The sequence below is a fragment of the Mustela nigripes genome, chromosome 1 (genome assembly GCF_022355385.1).
Source record: "Mustela nigripes isolate SB6536 chromosome 1, MUSNIG.SB6536, whole genome shotgun sequence".
Classification (NCBI taxonomy): domain Eukaryota; kingdom Metazoa; phylum Chordata; class Mammalia; order Carnivora; family Mustelidae; genus Mustela; species Mustela nigripes.
The window spans coordinates 17,811,599-17,831,621 of NC_081557.1; positions in this window are offsets into that span (position 1 = coordinate 17,811,599).

Here is a 20,023-nt window from a genome sequence, read left to right on the forward strand (position 1 = left end):
CATATATATTTCAATTGCTTTACAATGAGCTACATTTTTATTAGAAAAATCTGTGGAAAACAAGGAAGACACTCCCCGGGCACAACAAGAAATATTGTTTAAAGGGAAGTGCAATTGCAGGAGACAATATCTACAAAATAGATTAGGAGAAAATTGTTAATATGCTTCATAAATTAACCTAAGTGCTGGAAAAACCTTAATGATAGATCATTCAAGGTAAAGAAATTAAAATGACAACAAAATATATGAGATGATCATCAGCATATCAATAATTTTAAAAATGAAAATAAAAGCGGGGCACCTGGGTGGCTCAGTGGGTTAAAGCCTCTGCCTTCGGCTCAGGTCATGATCCCGGGGTCCCGGGATCAAGCCCCGCGTCGGGCTCTCTGCTCCGCGGGGAGCCTGCTTTCTCCCCTCTCTCTGCCTGCCTCTCTGCCTGCCTCTCTGCCTACTTGTGATTTCTCTCTCTCTCTGTCAAATGAATAAAATCTTTAAAAAAAAAAATGAAAATAAAAGCAATGAGGTAAAATACATGAAACCAGCAGGTTACAGAAGTGGTTTTACCAGGTGAAGACACTTTTACAAAGTAGTATCTATTGATATCATGCACATAAAATGTGAGACAGATTTAGAAATTGACATTTTTTCCAAAAACAAAGGTTTAACGTGTTCTACAAATTTTGTTATCGTGCTTTCAAAGGATGACCTTGCTTTATTTTCCTTTATCATCAATATTATTTCTGTATTAAACCTCTTCCCCACAGCCAACAAAATCAAAAGAAACAAGTCTGCTAAGCTTCTCAAAGAGCTTCTTAAAGCTACTTAAAAAGAATGTGGGATAGTTAATACGTACGAACGTTCTGCTGGGCTTTAATTTTTTTTCTTTTTCTTTGGATTTTCACATCCCATCCAAGTTGCTCAAATCCACTTGTCTATGAGAACACAGTTGAACTTGATTGGAAAAAGTACATTTTTTGATTCATAGAATTGATGAGTCTAAAAATGGGTCTCACTTCAGGTTCAGTTGGATACAGAGGCTCAAAGTATGTCATCGAGGTTTCTTCTTTCCAGTCCTAAATTGGTTTCCTGCTGGGCAATGTTTGTATCCTTTTCTCTAACAATGATCTTCCTATATACAGTCAGGAGGACGATCACCAAAGCCCCGTTTCCCAGCACCCCTGTTTAGTGATCCCAGTGAAAAGGGAGATTTTTCTCTCCTACCTTCCACAGATTAATTCTAGGTATAAAGTCTGATTGGTGCTATGATCTCATGCCTCCACACGAGGACACTTTAATTTCCAGGGAAAGGTTGTCCTCTTACACAACACCAGAGAGCACTGATCACATTCAAGTCTAGGTCAGTGGTGGCATTTGGAGTTGCTACAGTTGTGCTACAAGATAACCCTGTTCCCAAGGACAGGCCATTATGAACCTACATCATATAGGACTCCTGTGTCCAGGAGGGCAGGCTATGTCTCCAGAAGAAAGCAAATGATGGGAAAATGTTCTAGAGAGCCAAAATAAACCCATAATCCACCTCAACATATCACCCCAGAGTGAGAAGAAATGAAAAGAAAATTCTACACCGACCCTGCCCCCCATGCCTTCTTTGTGTATGTGAGCAGGGAGGGGCAGACACAGCATCTTTCCACCCTCAGAAGGAATCAGTATGTGTCTGCAAGATACTGCAGTGAGGAGCTGCCTTTCCTTTAAGGAAACAAGAACACACACACACACACACACACACACGAAAAACCTTCCACTGATTTGTGATACAAATGACAAAATGCAGTCCATCTCGAAATACGGCTAGTGTCTGCTTCAGAAGCCACTTTCAGACCTGAGAACATTTTTTAAAGAGCTAAGACTCCAGAAATAAGGCACAAAGACTGGCTCATGTTCACAACATCTCACCTTTTCCAATTCACAACTCTGATGGACTCCTGGGTTTCAGAATGTGCCCTCACAAACCTGTGAATTAACCCACACCAACCCACTCCAGGGGCTGCCCTGGCAGGCCACCGGGGAGGCAGCTGGGCGAGTATAGGCCATGTCCTTGCAGGCTGCTCCTCCGACCCCAACAGTCAGCCCCTCCCACCACCACCCCCAGCTCCCCCACAGAGCTGCTGGAAGAGGTCAGCAGGCAGGGTGAGGGCAGGCACCCTCCTGTGCTTCCTGTCTCTCCACAATTAAATGGTATCTTGTTTTTGCTCCTCTGCATGTTGTGCAAAGACACACCTAAAGTACCTGTTTAAAACTACAGATTCCTGGGGCTTTTCTCAGGCTTTGTCATACAAATACTTAGGGGCAGAGGCCCAGGAACCTATACTCGCACCCAGTCGTCTAAGTCAATTTTGACACAAGGCACTGTGTTTGAGTTCGTTCGGCCCTTGTTTGAGACTCGGCATTATGGACAGAAAATAAAATCTCAGAGCCACTCTATGCCAGGTGTCCCTCTGGGAACTCTTGCTGACTCACATCACTATTTTCTGCTGGGGACCGTTGACACTCTCAGAGCCTACTGCTAGCAACGTCCCTGAGTAACTGAGTAACAGAGCTTTTGTTCATGTGGGCTGTATGTACTGATGTGTAACATATTAGCAATGGAGACGCTTCAAAATATTCAATAAACTCTTTACATGTTTACATTAATAATATATTTTCTAAAAAAAAAAAAAAAAAACTATACTTTCCAGAATGTAAAAAAAAATGGTGAGAGCGTGGCACTGTTTGACATCTTTAGAAATCTCTTTAAGGTGTGGTTCAATAGTAGACAGCCTTCCTATATTTGCTTTTACATTTAGTCTGTTGCTACAGCACGCATCATGTTGCCTCCGGAAAACTACATTGGACACTCATGAGAGAATGAGATCAAGAAAAGCAAATGATTGTTTAGTATTATTAGAAAAGTAAGTTTGACCTTATGATGGCTTTTGAAAGGCCTTCAGGGCCCCCTGGTTGTCTCCTAATCACACTGTGTGGACTCCTGTTCTGGCCCATCCCTCACACTACGTCCCCTCCGCCTTCACACACATGCTCGTTTTTCTAATTTCAGTGTTTGTGTATTTTGATGCCTTTTTAATTTTTACAAATGTTTGACTTGTTTCCCTAATCATGTGTGTGTGTGAGTATGAAATCATTAGCTTTTAGAAACAGAAAGCCACTCAAGCTAGATCAAACCAAGGGATTTTTATGGTGAAGATACAAGGAAATTTCCCAAAACTCCACATGGGAGGTGCCACCAGGTCCCCTGTGTTTCTTCTCGTGGCTCTGTGGGTGGCCCCGCTTCCATATTGGTATCCTCTGCCAGGCTCTTACTTTCTCAAAGGCAGACTTTGGGTTACCATAAGGCTATCTCTAATGAACCCGAGTTCCATGTCCAACAACTTACTAGCGAGTCTTGATTTTAAAATCCTAGATGAGAAAATCTGATTGGCTCACTGTGAAGAAGTCCCCAGGAGGAGTGGTGTAACAAATCTGATGTTTTTATTTGTATCCATTGAGGACCACACAAGTAACCAAATGGTTCTCAATTCAAAGGTGGTCTAATTAGAGATCATAAACCAGGGTTCTTGGCACACTGGGCTGTCCTGCTCAGGTTGTGTGGGTCACAAAGAAGAGAAGATGTGTGGCAAAGAGGTAATGGACATCCTTAGCAAGACAGCCAGCACTGTTCAGTGGAAATATCATATGAGCCATGTATGTAATTTAGAGATTTTTTCATAGTCACATTTAAAAAATAAAAATAAACTGGTGAAATTAATTTTAACATATCTTAACCCAACATATCCAAATATTATTTCAACATATAATCAGTATTTTTAAAAAGCAATAGTGAGAAATTTCACATCTTTTTCTACAATAATCTTCAAAATCAAGTGTGCATAAGATATACCCTCAGTGGTACACTAAAATTTTCACCAGAATTACCTGATCTGTATTTAGAGCTCACAAAATTTACAACTGAAAAAGCAAACCCACGTACCTAAGTTGTTCCAGACATACTTAGAACTTCCCTTGTAGCTGCATCAAATATCAGTTTTAAATGTTTAATTAATTGTAACATAATTCAATTAAATTAAAAATTCAGTTTTTCAGCTGTATTAGCCACATTTTAAGTGCTTAATAGCCACATGTGAGTAGGGGCTACATTTCGGACATAGCACATGAAGGCTGAGAGCCAGAACCTGTTCTCATCCATTCTTTTGTGCCCCCAAAGCCAGCAGAGACCTGCCTGGCCAGGTATACCCAACAAGCACGGGGGGATGGAAACTGTCCAAGTTAGAAGCACTCAAGTCTAATTGCGGAAGAACCCTTAAAAGCTGCATGTCAATGTTTTGCTTTAACAAATCACATTATTTCAAATTCATTAAAGAACCTTGTTAGTTAAAGGACTCCTATTGTGATTTAACTCATTTATCAAATAAATCACCTTTCAGTCATTTGTGTAAAAAAAAAAAACTTCTTATATCAAGTTTAAGCAACGCATAGACATACAGAAAAACCAACTGAAGGCTCTTTGACAAGTGGGTAACCTAAGAAGCCATAAGCCACATCCTACACCTTCATGAAGTTGAAGTGAGTTTTTACAAAAGTCCTTGACAACCTGAAACAAAAAGGTGTGATTTCTGGTTCTGGTTAGCTGGTGCTGGCTCTACAGCTTATGCGAGTCCCCCCACTCTCACCCCCGCCCAACCTCGCCTGCTGTGAGTGGGGATGGAAAACATGAACAAAGATTGGTTGGTGAGCTAACAGCCTTAAGCTCTTTCCAACAGATGGCACTGTAATCAAAAGGACTGCTCCACGATGCCACAAATCAGATTTCCGCAAGGATCTCAGAAATCTGATGCCTTTACATCTGTCCATTATATTCCAAAGCTGGCCTATAGGTACATAGCCCATTTTGACTGAAGTGAATTATTTAAAGCCTCCCTTTGCTCAATCAAATAAGCATTTGAATGTTTAGGGATACCCGAACAACCTGCTCCTTTGTTCCTTCCATCATTCATTTATTCATCAAACCCTCTTTGAGTGCTGTCAATGGCAGACGCCAAGCCAGGGGGCTAGAGACACGAGAAAAATAAGAAAAGATCCTGACTGTAGGAGCTCACAATCAGTTAGGAAAATCAGGTGTACACATAAATAACTGAAAAACACTGAGATTTAGTACTGTGAATGAGACAGTTCTGTCAGGAAGATGGGGAAGAGAATAGAGGAAGGTTTGTGCATAGAAATAATCTTCAGATGGACGTAGAAATGTGGAGAGCTGTCTCTAGACAGAAGGGAAGAGGGGAGTGGAGGGTGAACATCCCTTCAGTGGTTACAAGAGACAAAGTCTCCTGCCTGGTCTCCCTGCTTCCACTCTAGCCCCACCATGGTCTGGTCACCAGTCACACAGTTGAAGGCATGATCCTTGTAAAAAGTCCATCAGATTCCATCACTCCCTGATCTCAAAGTTTCAACAGCTTCCTTACACACCTGGAATAAAATTCAAAGTCCTTGCCACAGACCAAGGACCTTACATGATGGGTCCTTGCTATATTAGAGATCTCCCCCCTTCCTTCCATGCCTCCTGGGCTCACCACTTAGGCCAGAGTGGCCTCCTTTATGATTTTCAAACATGCCAGGCAAGCTCTCATCTCGGAACCTTCGCTAACGGCCTTCTTTGGCAATCCTACATAGAACAGAACTCTCCCATCATTCAGGCCCCTTGCCCTGCTTTATTTCTCCACACAGCACTCAGGACTATGACATTAGATCACAAATTTGGCTATTTTCTTGTGTACTATCTTCCTTCCCTCTCAGAATGTAAGCACCATGAGCATAGGAGCTCGATCTCTTTTGTTCACAAGTTATATCACCAGCTCCTGGAAGGTCCCTAGCACAAGTCAGGCTCCCCAGAAGAATTTGTAGAATGAATAAATAATTGAATGAACTGAGGGGAAAATATGCACATTTCAAGAGGTTGCAAGTACCCAGCATGACCAGTATACGAGTGGGGAAAGTGGCAGGCAGGAGCAGCTAGAAAGGGCTAGGTGCTCAGTGACCAGGTCAAGAAGGTTCCTGAACTCCTGACTAAGGGTTAGTGCTGTATTCTGAGGACTAAAGAGAGCTTGTGAAGTAAAGCTTGTGAAGGAAGAAGGACGCCTGGGTAGCTCAGTTGGTTAAGCAGCTGCCTTCGGCTCAGGTCATGACCCCAGCGTCCTGGGATCGAGTCCCACATGGGGCTCCTTGCTCAGCAGGGAGCCTGCTTCTCCCTCTGCCTCTGCCGCCATTCTGTCTGCCTGTGCTCGCTCTCTCCCCTTCTCTCTCTGATAAATAAATAAAAAACTTTAAAAAAAAAAAAAAAAAAAAAGCTTGTGAAGGAAGAGAATGACACAATCACAGCTGCAGAGTTAGAACACAAGTCAAGCTGCCATGTGGCGGGGAGGGACCGTAGGCAAAGAGGCATCAAGTTTGCTCATCTGTAAAATGGACATAACAACATCATCCCGGTCAGCGGCTACGGTGGATAGCATTAACTGAGCATTAACTACAGCAGCTACATGAGCTGAGGACATTAGTGCGTGCAAAAGACCGAACACAGTACCCAGCAAGAGGAAGCGATCAATAAATGGTATCCATCGCCACGCATGTTGAGGAAGCTCGGAGAATGATGTCCAGACTTCTGCTCAGGTGACTGACTGCTCAGAGCATGGTACCTCTGATCCCGATAGGACCTACAGAAGGAAAAACTCATTCCTCGGAACAGAGAATAAATCCTGTTTGGGGCAAGTGCCGTTTGAAACAGCTGTCGGATATCCAGGAGGTGAGACCCAGTGAGCAGTCTAATGTAAAGGTCTCCAGCTCAAAGAGGAAGTTTAAACCAAAAAGCCCCAACAAGAAATCATCTTACTGAGTTTTGAAAAGCAAACTACCATTGCAACAGTTGACTCCAATTCTGAGCCTCTCAGTAACTCCCGCAGATGTTCACATTGTCCTCCTTTGCATCTCGTCCAGACACAGAGGAAAGAGTTCCATGCACTCAGGCTCCTCCACATCCTTTTCCAAGCCCTCTCCACTTCCCTATTTTCCAGTGTGCCTCTGTAAGAAAGAGCCGAATAAGCTCCAGGAGTCTACACATTACAGCTAAGAGACTTCTTAGCTTTGAAGGCATTTTTTTTTTCTCTAAGCTGAGTGAATTTTAAAACTCACCATGTTCCACTGCTACTCCTGCTTCTAGAATCTGAGCATGTGTGCATGAAGTAGGGTCTAAGGTGCTGGGGGATGCGAGTCTGTGTCGAGTGCCCTGAGGCTACAGGTGTGAGGAGACCAGGAAGGGTAGAGATGTGGGTGGCTCTGGAGGTGGTGCAGAAAAAAGAGGCTTGGCTCTGGGCCACCGAAAGAGCAGTGGAACCAGGGCCACACAAGCATGTATGCATTCATGCAGTCATTCAACAAACAGCACGTAAACCGTGCTTCCTGCAGAGGAAGTAACAGTAAACCAGAGAGACCGTGGTCCCTCGTGAAGCTTTGTGTCTCATCCCATTTCCCAGACCCACAGAGTTACTTAAAACACAGATCCTTCCTGTACGTTCTTCATTTTCATTTGTTCATTCAGCCAAGATTCATTGAGAGTGCGGTGCTGGTCTCTGGGGTTACAATGCTGCCTGGGATTGGACAGTTAGAATTCAGCTTGACCATCACAGTGAGGAAAACACACTATGCCAGGAGGGGTTGTAGAAAGGGCCCCGTGATAGAATAAGTTTGTCCACACATTTCTTGAGATTGCAATCCCCATTGGTGAAAAAAAATGTCTATGTTCCCTCCCCTGAGTCTGGCCTGGTTCTGGGATTGTGTCAACCAGGACAATGTGGCAGAAGGGAAGCTTCCTCTAGGCTTTAAAAAATGGTGGTATGCTCTCTTGTGATGCTTGCTCTAGGCAACTGCCATGTGATGGGCCTGACGGGCCTCAGACTGCTGTGCTGTGAGGAAGCCCAAATTAGCTATGTGAAGGGGCTGTGGGGAGAGAGAGGCCCAGTGAGCTCTGGTTCTTCAGCCATTCCAGCCAAGTGACAACATTTAAGTGAAGAAGCCATCTTGGATATTTCATGTTGAATGGTAATTTGGCCTGAATGTTTATCTCACCTAAAATCCATAACTTAAAATCCTAATGTCCAATGTGATGGTATTAGGAGGTGGATGTTTGGAAGGTGCTTAGGTTATAAGAGTGGAGCCCTCATGCATGAAATTAGCATTCTTATAAAAAACACCTCACAAAGCTCCCTAGCCCTTTCCACCAAGTCAGAACACAGCAAGAAGGAATCAGCTATGAACCAGGCAGAAGAGCTTCTCTGGACCTTGCTGGCACCCTGATCTTAGACTTCCAGCCTCGGGAGCAGTGAGAAATGAATTTGTTTATAAGTTGATCAGTCTGTGGTATTTTGTTACAGCATCCCAAATGGCCTGAAACAGATGGAAAGGGCCTCTCTGAGGATGTGGCATTTCGTCTGAGATCTGAGGCATGAGAAAGATTCTGACATACAAGAACGGAGAGAAAGAGCACTCCAGGCAGTGGAAAGAGATATTTGAGATCCAGAGTTGGGGCAGTTCTTGAGGTGTTCAGGCAGCTGATATCCAACCTGTGGGGCAGAATATAGGGAGGAAAGTCAAGAGCTGAAGATTAGATTGGCGAGAGGACAGGGACAGACTGGGAAGGCCTCCTCAGCCCCAGCAAGGTGTCTGAGTTGTGTTCTAAGCAGAAAGGGAACGCCTTAAACCACTCTAAACACAAAGGCAACACAATCTACGTTACATTTTTCAGAGGATCCCTGCTGCTGTTAGGCTGGCTCTGTGGGTACCAGCTCTGTGCCTTTGATCACTGCTCCAGTGCAGTCCCGAGAATAGTACCTATAGAAGGTGTTCAAAAAACAAACGTTAAGTGAATGCCTTAATAAGAATAGACTGGAGAGGATAAGAGTAGATAAAGGGAGACAGTAGGGAAGCCATGCAATAATCCAGGCAAAAGACAGTGGCCGTGGCTGGAGATGAAAAGAGGAGGGGAGTGTTGAGAAATAGAGGCAGAAGAGATAAGCCGCATCTTCAGGCTCTGAGATGTATCAGTTATATCACCTTGAGCAAATCAAACTCCCTGCACTTCTAATTCTTCACCTATAAAACCTTCTCCGTATAAAAATCTCTAATTCACACTAGTGTAAGAAGCTCATGAAAAAATACAAAGAAAGCACTCGGTCAAACTCTGTGTTGCAAATTCACGTGAAGAGGCAGGACTATAATTATTCCATTCTTCCCCTAAGAGCCTGGTGGATTCATCAGAAACACAGTCACTGGTTTTCATCAAATCTCCTAGTGTTGTAGGGTAGCAACTACAAGAGTCCAGTCCCTCTGGTCCCTGAAGCTGGCACCATGATTTCATGAGCCTCCTGAAGCTCCCCACCATGGTCACGAGAAGCCCCTTTCCATTTAGAGCAGCAGTTCTCAAATCTGAACACACATCAGAAGCTTCTGGAAGGCTTGTTAAAATGCAGACTGTTGAGCCTCACCTCTAGAGCCTGATGCAGCCCACCCAGGAAAAAAACCAAGAACTGGCATTTCTTTTTTTGTTTTTTTTTTTAAGATTTTATTTATTTATTTGACAGACAAAGATCACAAGTAGGAGAGATGCAGGCAGAGAGAGAGAGGAAGCAGGCTCCCTGCCAAAGCAGAGAGCCCGATGCGGGACCCGATCCCAGGACCCCGGGATCATGACCTGAGCTGAAAGCAGAGGCTTTAACCCACTGAGCCACCCAGGCGCCCCCAAGAACTGGCATTTCTAACTAGTGCCACGTGAGGCTAAAGCTACTAACGTGGGGTCTCCTTTGAGAACCGAGTGAGCATACACTCAATTGCCTTTTCTGCTTGGAGGGTCTCCTATTCTCAGAGACTCCTGAGACTGCCAGGAAAATTCAAGAACCGAAAGAAAAATTTCATCCACATTTCCTCCATATTTCTTTTTTTTTTTTTTTAAGATTTTATTTATTTATTTGAAAGAGAAAAAGAGATAGGGAGAGAGAGCATTAGTGGCGGAGGGCAGGGGTTGGGGAGAGAAGCAGACCCCCTGCTTAGCAGAGAACCCAACATGGGACTTGATCCCAGGGTCCTGGAATCATGATTTGTGCCAAAGGCAGATGCCCAACCAGATGAGTCACCCAGGCGTGCCTCCTCCATATTTCTTGATGAGATCTAGTGGTTCTTGTTTTAAACAACTATTTTTAAGATTTTATTTATTTATTTGACAGAGAGAGAGATCACAAGTAGGCAGAAAGGCAGGTAGAAAGAGAGAGGGGAAGCAGGCTCCCTGCTGAGCAGAGAGCCGGATGTGGGGCTTGATCCCAGGACCCTGGGATCGTCACCTGAGCCGAAGGCAGAGGCTTAACCCACTGAGCCACCCAGGTGCTCCCAAACAAATGGTATGTTTAAAAAGCCTGAAGCCGAGGGGGAGAGGGTGGCTGAGTTACGGACATCAGGGAAGGTATGTGCTATGGTGAGTGCTGTGAAGTGTATATGCCTGACAATTCACAGACCATACCCCTGGGGCAAATAAGACATTATATGTTAATTTTTTTTAAAAAATCTTTTTTTAAATAAATAAAAGCATGAAGGCAAATTGCCTAGCTTCAAAACTGTGTTGCATGACCTTGGCCTTGTACCTACCTCCTAGAATCAACACAAGGATTAGAAGTTAATACATGCAAAGCACTGAGAGCCGTAGCTGGCACCCAGTAAGCACTTGATAAATGCTTGCTGTTAGCATTATTATTCCAAAGTGTGACTCATGTAATTGGTTGTTTTATGGTTTTCACATAAAAACCAACAGGAAGTTCAGCTTCACCTCTGAAAAATGCATAGGACTGCACAGCCAGCGTTTCAGGAACAAACCTCTCTCCCAGCTTCATCTCACTTGTTAACCTGTCTCTGACTTAGAGGACTCCGTTCCCTCGCGTCACTCTGTCTTATTCAATCGTTATATGACTCTCTGCTCCACGTTCTTAAACAAGGTGAGTCCTACACATAAAAAATAGTTCTCCAGTCATTTATGCAGCTTCTTGACGAATAATCAAGGTGTTTCAGGTTCAGGATCCCTACACTTCAACTTCTTTGGGAATCTGGTCATTATTGCTTTACGTTCTCAAGCACCTTAAGCCCCCAGGAATAAACGAGACGTTAGAAGCACACATAAGAATCCAGATGTGTTTTAAAAAAAAAAAAAAAAGTACAGGTGTGTACACTTATTCTCCCAACCATCTTCCTGTCCTTTTGATTCTTGGAATGATGGAGAGTCTGCCATGCTGTTTTCACTGCCTTTCTCTTATGAAGACATGATTGACCTTCCATGGACAGAACAGTCTTTCCGTTGATTTTGCGGCATTCCCTCATTCAGGAAGAAGCTGAGTGTCTAGCACGTGTCACACGCTGTGCAGGGCACTGGGCAGGTGATAGCGCTTAAGACACTCTGTCCTCAAGGAATTCGGAATGTGACAAGCAAACCCATAAACAGGTAGCTATTACCATACTGCAAGACACACGCTCTGAATAAAGGTCAGCGACACTTGCTGAACACTTGGCTACGCGCCAGGCACGGTGGTAGGCATTTTACCTGAATGATCTCTTCTATCCTCCCGCTGACCCCACGAAGCAAGCACTGCCATTTCCCTCACTTTGTAGCTGCGGACGTGCAAGCACAGAGACGACAAGGTCAGACTGTAAGAGGCAGAGGCAGACTTCAAAGTCAGGCAGTCTAACCTCAGGGTCTGCACCCAGAATCTCTCTATTATGCTGCTTTTCCACAATGTAACAGGAACAACAATTGGGCAAATAAAGGTTTGAGAGATCTTTGGACCCAGTAATGCAAAGAAGTAGCAGTAGACAGAGAAATCTAATTAGTGAGGAGAGAGAGGGCAGGACCCCTGGCAAAGCAGGTTAGGTGGCAGAATTGGGGAGCATTCCCTGGCATGGAAGCATGCGCTGAGGAAAGGCTGAGTAAGCGGCCTGTGGTAATGACCCGTAGAGCGTTTGGAGGCTGGCCACTGTAGCGAACTGCAGTACCAGCTCCCAGGAGGCCAGCCGGCCCCACACAGGTAGCCGTTTAATGTAACGTTCAAAATCAGCACTTTCCACAGAGTTCATCAACAGAGCAAGGACTGCTAAGACCTAAGGCCTAAAGAGGAGCTCACCTCCAGCCCTCACAGGTGAAAAAAGACGATGGATTTCGCAGACAGGGGCTGTCTGAGACTTTGGTGTCTACCGTGTTCTGTGCTTTAATGTTGGATTTGTGATCTATAATTAACAATCTTCCAAGTCTAGTTTTGGGTCCTATTCCAGCTGCCTATTGCTACAAACCCTACCACCCCAAAGCTAAGTAGTGAAAAAGCCACCATTTTATGAAGCTCAGAGTTTCACAAGCTAGGACTTTGTGCACCCCAGAGCTGGAATGGCTTTGGGGTAGCTTGAATAACCGGAGACGGCCTGGACGATTCGCATGGGGCCGCATGTCTGAGGCCAGAATTATGGATTCCAGATGAATTCCTAGGTTCTCTCCTACATTATACAAGCTGAGATTAAAACACCAAAGACAGCTTCTTCGTTCAGATATTGGCACTTGGCGGAAAGGCTGAATAGTCGGAGCTCACTGGGCAGCTCTCCCCAGAGCCTCTCAGGGCCTGAGCTTCCTCACAGCGTGGCAGTCTCAGAGCACTCAGACCTCTGACATGGCAGCTGGCTCCCCTCAGAGCAAACATTTCAAAAGAGACGCTGCTACTTCTTTAGAGCCTGACCGAGGCATCACGTCTGCCATATTGCACGGTCAACGCATTCTCGGAACCAAGCCAGGTGTAAGGGGAAGGGACAGAAACGTTTCCTCTTAATGGACAAGAGAGTCAAAGAATTTGTGGACATACTAACTCCCTCACAAGGCCCTTCCTCCAGACTCCACTGGTACATGCACTTGCCACACCATGACCTGTAAACTGAATTGTAACTGCCAATCTTAGCATTATAACCCCAGAGGCCAGCACAACACCCTCAAAAAAGTTCTGCTGAAAGAATGAAAGGGGGCGCCTGGGTGGCTCAGTGGGTTAAGCCACTGCCTTCAGCTCAGGTCATGATCTCAGTGTCCTGGGATCGAGTCCCGCATCGGGCTCTCTGCTCAGCAGAGAGCCTGCTTCCCTCTCTCTCTGCCTGCCTCTCCATCTACTTGTGATTTCTCTCTGTCAAATAAATAAATAAAATGTTTAAAAAAAAAAAAAAAAAAGAATGAAAGGGTGGGTGACAATTAAGAGGGCCTGCCTTATGTTTTAAATATCCCAAGGAATCTGAGGAACAGAAAACAAACTACCCAGAAATATTACTTGAATGAAATTACTAACGTTTTACTCAGGAAGGTGCCAAAGAAATGTATATTTACACTTACACTTGTATAATAGACACATTTTTGTACAGATAAATATGGTGGTTTTGTAGCTACATGAGAAAACAAAAATAACTATCCTGTAATTGTATAACTTATTATTCATACCGTGCTTGCCGTGTGCCCAACATTACGCTATGCTCTTCACAAGAATCACCTCAGCACAGGAGGCTGAGCTGTTATGGACTGAACTGCACTCCCTGCCCCCAAATTCATATGTTGAAGTCCTAAACCCCACTACCCTAGAATGTGACCCTATGGGTTCTAAGATGGGTTCTTAGAGAAGCAACTGAGTTAAGATGAGGTCATTACGTGAGCACCCGTCTGATATGACTGGTGAAAAGGCAAGTATGGCACAGACACAGAGAGAAGACATGTGAAGACGCCCGTCTACAAGCCACAGGAGAGACCTTGGAAGAAACCAATGCTGCCAACACCTTGAGCTCAGGCTTCTACCTGCCAGACCTGTGAGGAAATAAACGTCCAGCGGAGAGACCACCCAGTCTGTGGCATTTCATGATGGCAACCCCACCAAACTCCTCCAAGGTCCCCGAGGCAAAGGGCAGTAATACTTACATCAAGCAGGAGAAGACCTCACTGCTTTCTCTGCCAAATGCCTAGGGAATGAAGGGAGGGTTGTGGTTTTTCCCTAAAAGCAGAAGAGTAGAACATAGCCTGCAGAAGGAGATACTGGACATCAAAAAGAACCTCAGCGAGCCATCTAAGCTGTCAGAGCAGAGGGAGAAAATAAACCACTTCCAAAGTGTCAGAGGGCACGAAGGCCTATGAGCTGAGGATTGAAGGACGTGAGGACACTGGCAAAATATGGAACAAAAGGGGTTTTTTTCCCCATATAGTGGGGAATCCTGCCAATAAAACTTGCTTCTACAAAAGAAATAACTTCATGGTTCCACCGTGGAGTGTAAAGTTCTAGAAAGCCAATATGGCCCTGATATGGGCTCAGGGATGCTTGAGCTCCCCTAGGCACCACCGGCCCCATGACTGACCCCAACAGGCAGGTGGTTCCACACCAAAGGGGGGGTGAAGAGGAAGCTGACAGTGGAAAAGGAATATGAATCAGGTTCCTGTGGCTGCTGTAACAAATTACAACAAAACTGGTGGCTGAAATACAGAAATGTATTCTCTCACTGGGCTGGAGGCCAAAAGTCCATAGATCACTGGGATGAAATCAACGTGGAGGACCTCTGGAGCCTTTAGAGAATCTGTCTCTTGACTCTTCGGCTAGTGGTGGCTTCTGGCATTCTTTGATTTATGGCTGCATCACTCCAATCTCTGCCTCTCGGTCATACTGCCTCCTCCCCTCTGTCTCTAGGTCAAATCTCTCCCTGCCTCTCCCTTACCAGGACACTTATGATGGCATCTAGGACCCAACCAGTAATCCAAGATAATCTTCGCATCTCAAAGTTCTTAACTTACACATTCTTAAGTTCTTCACTTTATACATCAGCAAAAACCCTCTTTCCACCTTTAATGTATTTTACTGATATAAAAAATGTGTAACCATAGGACAACATTTACAGGTTCCCTGTAGGAACCTAATATCTTTGGGAGCCATTACTCAGCCTACTCATCCTTCACCTCTGCCTAGCAAACAGCATTCCACCAGCTCTGGAAAAGCCATTTTTAAGGCTGGTTGGGATGCTTTTCTTGACACGTTTCTCCGTCTGCGTAGACATTTGGTGGAACACCAAAATGCTAATTTTTCTAATGATAGGATTCTAAACACCTTTCACTCACGTTACATCTTCCACCTTTTAATTATTTATCTCTAGCAGGCAGGCTCTAGGATGCAGTTCACTGTGTATACAAAACATGCGCAGCTACGCAACTTCTAATAAAGGTTTGCAAAGAGCTGCAGCTTCTCATGTTCGAATCCTCTGCAGGCTACTCCTGAAACACACAGAAAGTCGAGAAGAGTGAAGGTCTGGCACTCCGAGGCCTGAAGCCGCAGGATGGAGAGGATAACATAGGTGTGATTTTTAGGACATCAAGATGTGTCAGAGGGCGCCACGTCCATTTTACCAAAGCTAGCAACTATATCCTCACATAACTTCCTCTCCTTATGGATCTGGCTGAGAGCTGTTCAAAAGAGGAACTTGCCGGAGAAAAGAAGAAGTCATTCTCAGAACACATTGGACAGACTTGGTGACAGACAGATGCAGGCAGAGGTAACTGGCAACCTCCCAGCTTCCGGCCCCTCTTCTTGCACTGCCCCCCCCCCCAAACAAGGGTAGCCTCTAGCCAATATCTGGAGGCAGCAGCTGCCCCAGATTTCTCTCCTGGCCTCCTTTGCAGGTTCACTTCAGCATCCAGAACTCACAGGCTCTGTGATGTCCTGCAAGCTGTGTGTGACCTGCTCCCCTGTCTCCATCAGGTTCCGTGACTGCTCCTCTGGTTCTCCGATGGTGCCCTACCCTTCCACACTTTCACTTCCTCAGCTCCTCCCATGCTGTGTCACCTCTAGCTACTGTGGTCAACCCCTTGTTCCCACAATACTTCTAGTGGCCCAACTGATACACAAGAGATGGCTTTTCCCAAGCACAACTCAGCTTCAGGTAATGAACCAATAGTATTTCTCAAAGTTTAGTCCAAGACCCTCCTACAACCAGAAATACCTGGAGAGCTATTTTTTTTTTTTTAAGATTTTATTCATCCACTTGACAGACACAAAAAGAGAGAGAGAGAGCACAAGCAGGGAGAGTGGCATGCAGGCCAAGAGGGAGAAGCAGGCTCCCTACTGAGCTGGGAGCCCAACGCAGGGCTCAATCCCAAGACCTCCCAGTCATGATCCAAGCAGAAGGCAGACGCTTAACCAACTGAACCACCCAAGCTCCCCAAGAGCCTTTTTTTTAAACTTATTTACTTATTTTAGAGAAAATGGTAGAAAGAAAGAGAGCACGGTGGAGAGGGGCAGAGGGAGATGAAGAGAAAAACTCAGGCAGACTCCGTGCCGAGCATGGAACTGACACAGGGCTGGATCTCACACAACCTGAGCCAAAACCAAGAGTCAGATGCTTAACCAACTGCACCACACAGGTGCCCCCTACCTGAAGAGCTTTTTAAAAATAAAAATTCCTGTTGCACCTGGGTGGCAAAGTCAGGTAAGCATCTATCTGACTCTTGATTATGGCTCAGGCAGTGATCTCAGGGTTGTGAGATTGAATCCCAAGTCAGGCTCCACACTGAGTGTGGAGTCAGAGATTCTCCTCTCCCTCTACCCCTCCCCCCGCTTACATTTCCCGCCCCCACCTCAGTCAAATAAATAAATAAATCTTAAAAAAAAAAAATTCAAATTCCTGGACTCCCTTTTAGACCTAAGACTCAAAATCTCAGTAACAGGGCCCAGGATTCAGCACTGCAAGAAGGAAAGAAGGACACCAGGTGGCTGTTGGGCACCTCCAAGTGAGAACAATAATATTACCACTCAGATTAAAATGTTTGAGATCACTGAGAACAGTAATGCAGTGTACCCCTACCAGCAGCATCTGTGAAGAAATACTACACTGTACTACAATTTTAGGTTGCACTTTCACGGCTTGTATTTTATAAGCATATTCTTGCCATTGATGGGAGGCCCCCACATGTCCACATTTTCATAGGAGCTAAGGGACAGGTGCGGGCAGGGGTCCAGATACGTTCAAAAGTCTATTTCCTTATTCACAAAACCTTCACTGGCCTCTTGTCACGTGCTACAGACTGTATGAAGACGTGGAGATAATTAAGAGCCTCCCTTGTCCTCGTGGAGGGTGTGTTCCAATATGGGAAATGTAAATGTGATAAAGCTCACATTTATTGGATGTTTACCGTGTGGCCATTTACAAGCACTGTTTCATTAACACTTTAGGAAGACAGACTCTTATTGAAGTCATTCTCCAGGCAAGAAAGTTGAGCTCAAGCTTAATAAGCTTAAGCCCCAATGTCAATAACCCAAGACTCCTGAACTCTGAGCCTTCCAGCATCCTACAGAATAATGTAAGCTGGTCACGATTTACAGGCATCTTGGGTGTGAGGACTGAAGAGTAAATCAGGCTGGCAGAAACCATAAAGTGAGGAGGAACAATTTAAAACCCTAACGTGATTTTGGAACAATCTTGAAATCACCCATATCTCTTCCACCACTTGGGCTTTGGTAGTTAGAACACAGAATTATTTCAATGCCCTACAAATCTGCAGATAAATGCTTGATTCCTTCTGTTAGGAGAGAGAGATCTGTTAAGACACCCTGACAATCCTCCATATTCCCCTATGATATGTAAAAGACAATTTAGATATTCAGCAACCTGATGCGGGCCTTAACTGTGGAAGGCCTGAGGCAGTAGGAATCTAGAAGAACTATTTGCCTTGGTTATCTAAGTTTCCATATCAAAACTCTTCCCTCCTATTAGGGGAAAAAGGTTTCTCCAGTGGAGAGATACTTCTGTGATTGCTACAAACCTGGGTCCAAAGCTTGAGACATTAGACTGCCCTCTCCCCGGGAGGCTCTTGACATTCTGATAATAAAAATTGCCAGTTATGAAATGGCTTTTTCTTTGTATTTGAGGTTACTCTGGAAACTGCAGTTGGCCATGGCTCTGAGAAGGCTCTTGGAGCTATGAGAATAATCATGAGGTTAAGTAAACTAAGGTTTCCAGTCCTGGGACCCGGGATCCAGTCACAGCTGCCTCACTCCTTCGGAGCTGCTGGAGACTCCCACACTGCCAAGTTCCCAGGAATGTCCTCAGAACCTGTGACACACAGCACTCCCTGGGCCCTTCCCAGCTGAGCCTCTCCTATTTCTTATTACCTGACCAAGTCCCTTTGGAACAAAATACTTGGTACAAAAGACCCAGATTCCGTTTCCCTGCCAAATACCTTAGTATACAGTTGATTACACAGTCCTGATCTCCACCTGGTTCCACCCTCTGACGGCTGGATCTTACCCTTCCTTGTAAGCCTCCAGGGCTGGTCTTGTTCATTTGTTCCCTTTTCTATGCGACGGCATCCTGGAATATTATTGATCTAGACGGGTCCTCGCAGGATCAAACACTGTCTGAAACACGTCAAAGATGGCTACAGCCGTCACATCCTGAGCCTTACCCTCTCTCAGGTGGACAGTCGCATGAGACTCCGGCGTTTCAGCAGGCACATATGGCCAGAATCTCCTCTTTCCCCCACCAGATTCACTCAGCTTCATCTTTCTCTCCCATTTCATTCTCATATGCCTTTGTTGGAAATACATTAGTCCCTATTCAGTGGGTGTTTGACATTCTAACTAATAGAATTCAAAGTAGAGTCTTTGGTATGAACAGAACTGTGTCCACACCCAAAGAGAGTGCATATGCTCAACTCCAATGTGACTCTGTTTGGAGATAAGGCTTTCAGGAGGTTTAAGGTTAAAATTCCTAAGGCTTACGGTTTAAACGGTTTAATAAGGTCATATGGTGGAATCCTAATCCAATAAGATTGGTGGCCTTATTAGAGGAAGTCGTGTCTCTCTCTCCCTGTCTCTCCAGGCACAGGCCCCAAGGAAAGGCCATGTAAGTGCACAGAGAAGGCAGCTAACGGCAAGCCAGAAAGACAGCTCTCACCAGAACTCAACCACATTGGCATCCTGATCTCAGGCCTCCAGCCCGCAAAACTGTGCAAAATAAATTTCTATGGTTTAAGCCACCCAATCACGATATTTTGTTATGGTAGCCCAAGCTAAGACAGTCTAGTTCTTAAATTGTAATAAATTATGCTAACAAAATATACCATGATGGGTGCTATCATACAAATCAATACAATGCAATGTTGGACTAACCCAGCCTTGAGGGTAGGAAATCTCTCTAGAAGAAATGATGTCTAAAAGCTGAATCCTAAAGGATGAGAGGGATGGAAAGTATCTTCAAAGCAGAAGTGGCCCTGAATGTGCAAAACTCAGAGGATGAGAGTGACCATGGTTTCTTTCACTAGGCACTACAAGTACCTCAATATGGCCGAAGAGGAGAGTAGAAAGATTTAGAATGGCCAAAATTGGGACTGAAGATATTAGCAGGGATAGGTTGAGAAAGCCTTCCTGACCACATAAAGAAACTGAAATTTATTTTGAAAGTACAGAGAAGCCACCTGAGGATTTTTAAACAAAGGACTAACAAAACGGGAAGTATATTTTAAGAATGGTCATGGGAATAAGCAGCATGTCCATGTCAGGGATGCCTTCAGCAACAGCAACAGTAGTAACTCAACTAATATTTATTAAGAACTTATTATAGACCAGAAACTTTTCTAGGTACCAGAGATATAGAAGTGAACAAAACAGACAAAAACAAAGCAAAACAAACAAACAAACAAAAACCTCACCCTGCTCTCATAGCAACTTATTCTAGTATGCATAAACAAAGAAAAATAAAATGTGTCAGATAGTAACTGGAGTACCAGATGAGTATGGGTGAGCAGGTTATAGAGAGAATTTGCTAGTAAAATGACATTTGAGCAGAGACCTAAAAGAACTGAGGAATAGACTGGTAGAATCTGGGGTCAGATCACCTTGGGAAAAAGAACAGCAAGGGCAAAGGTCCTGAGGTAGGAGCAGCCTGT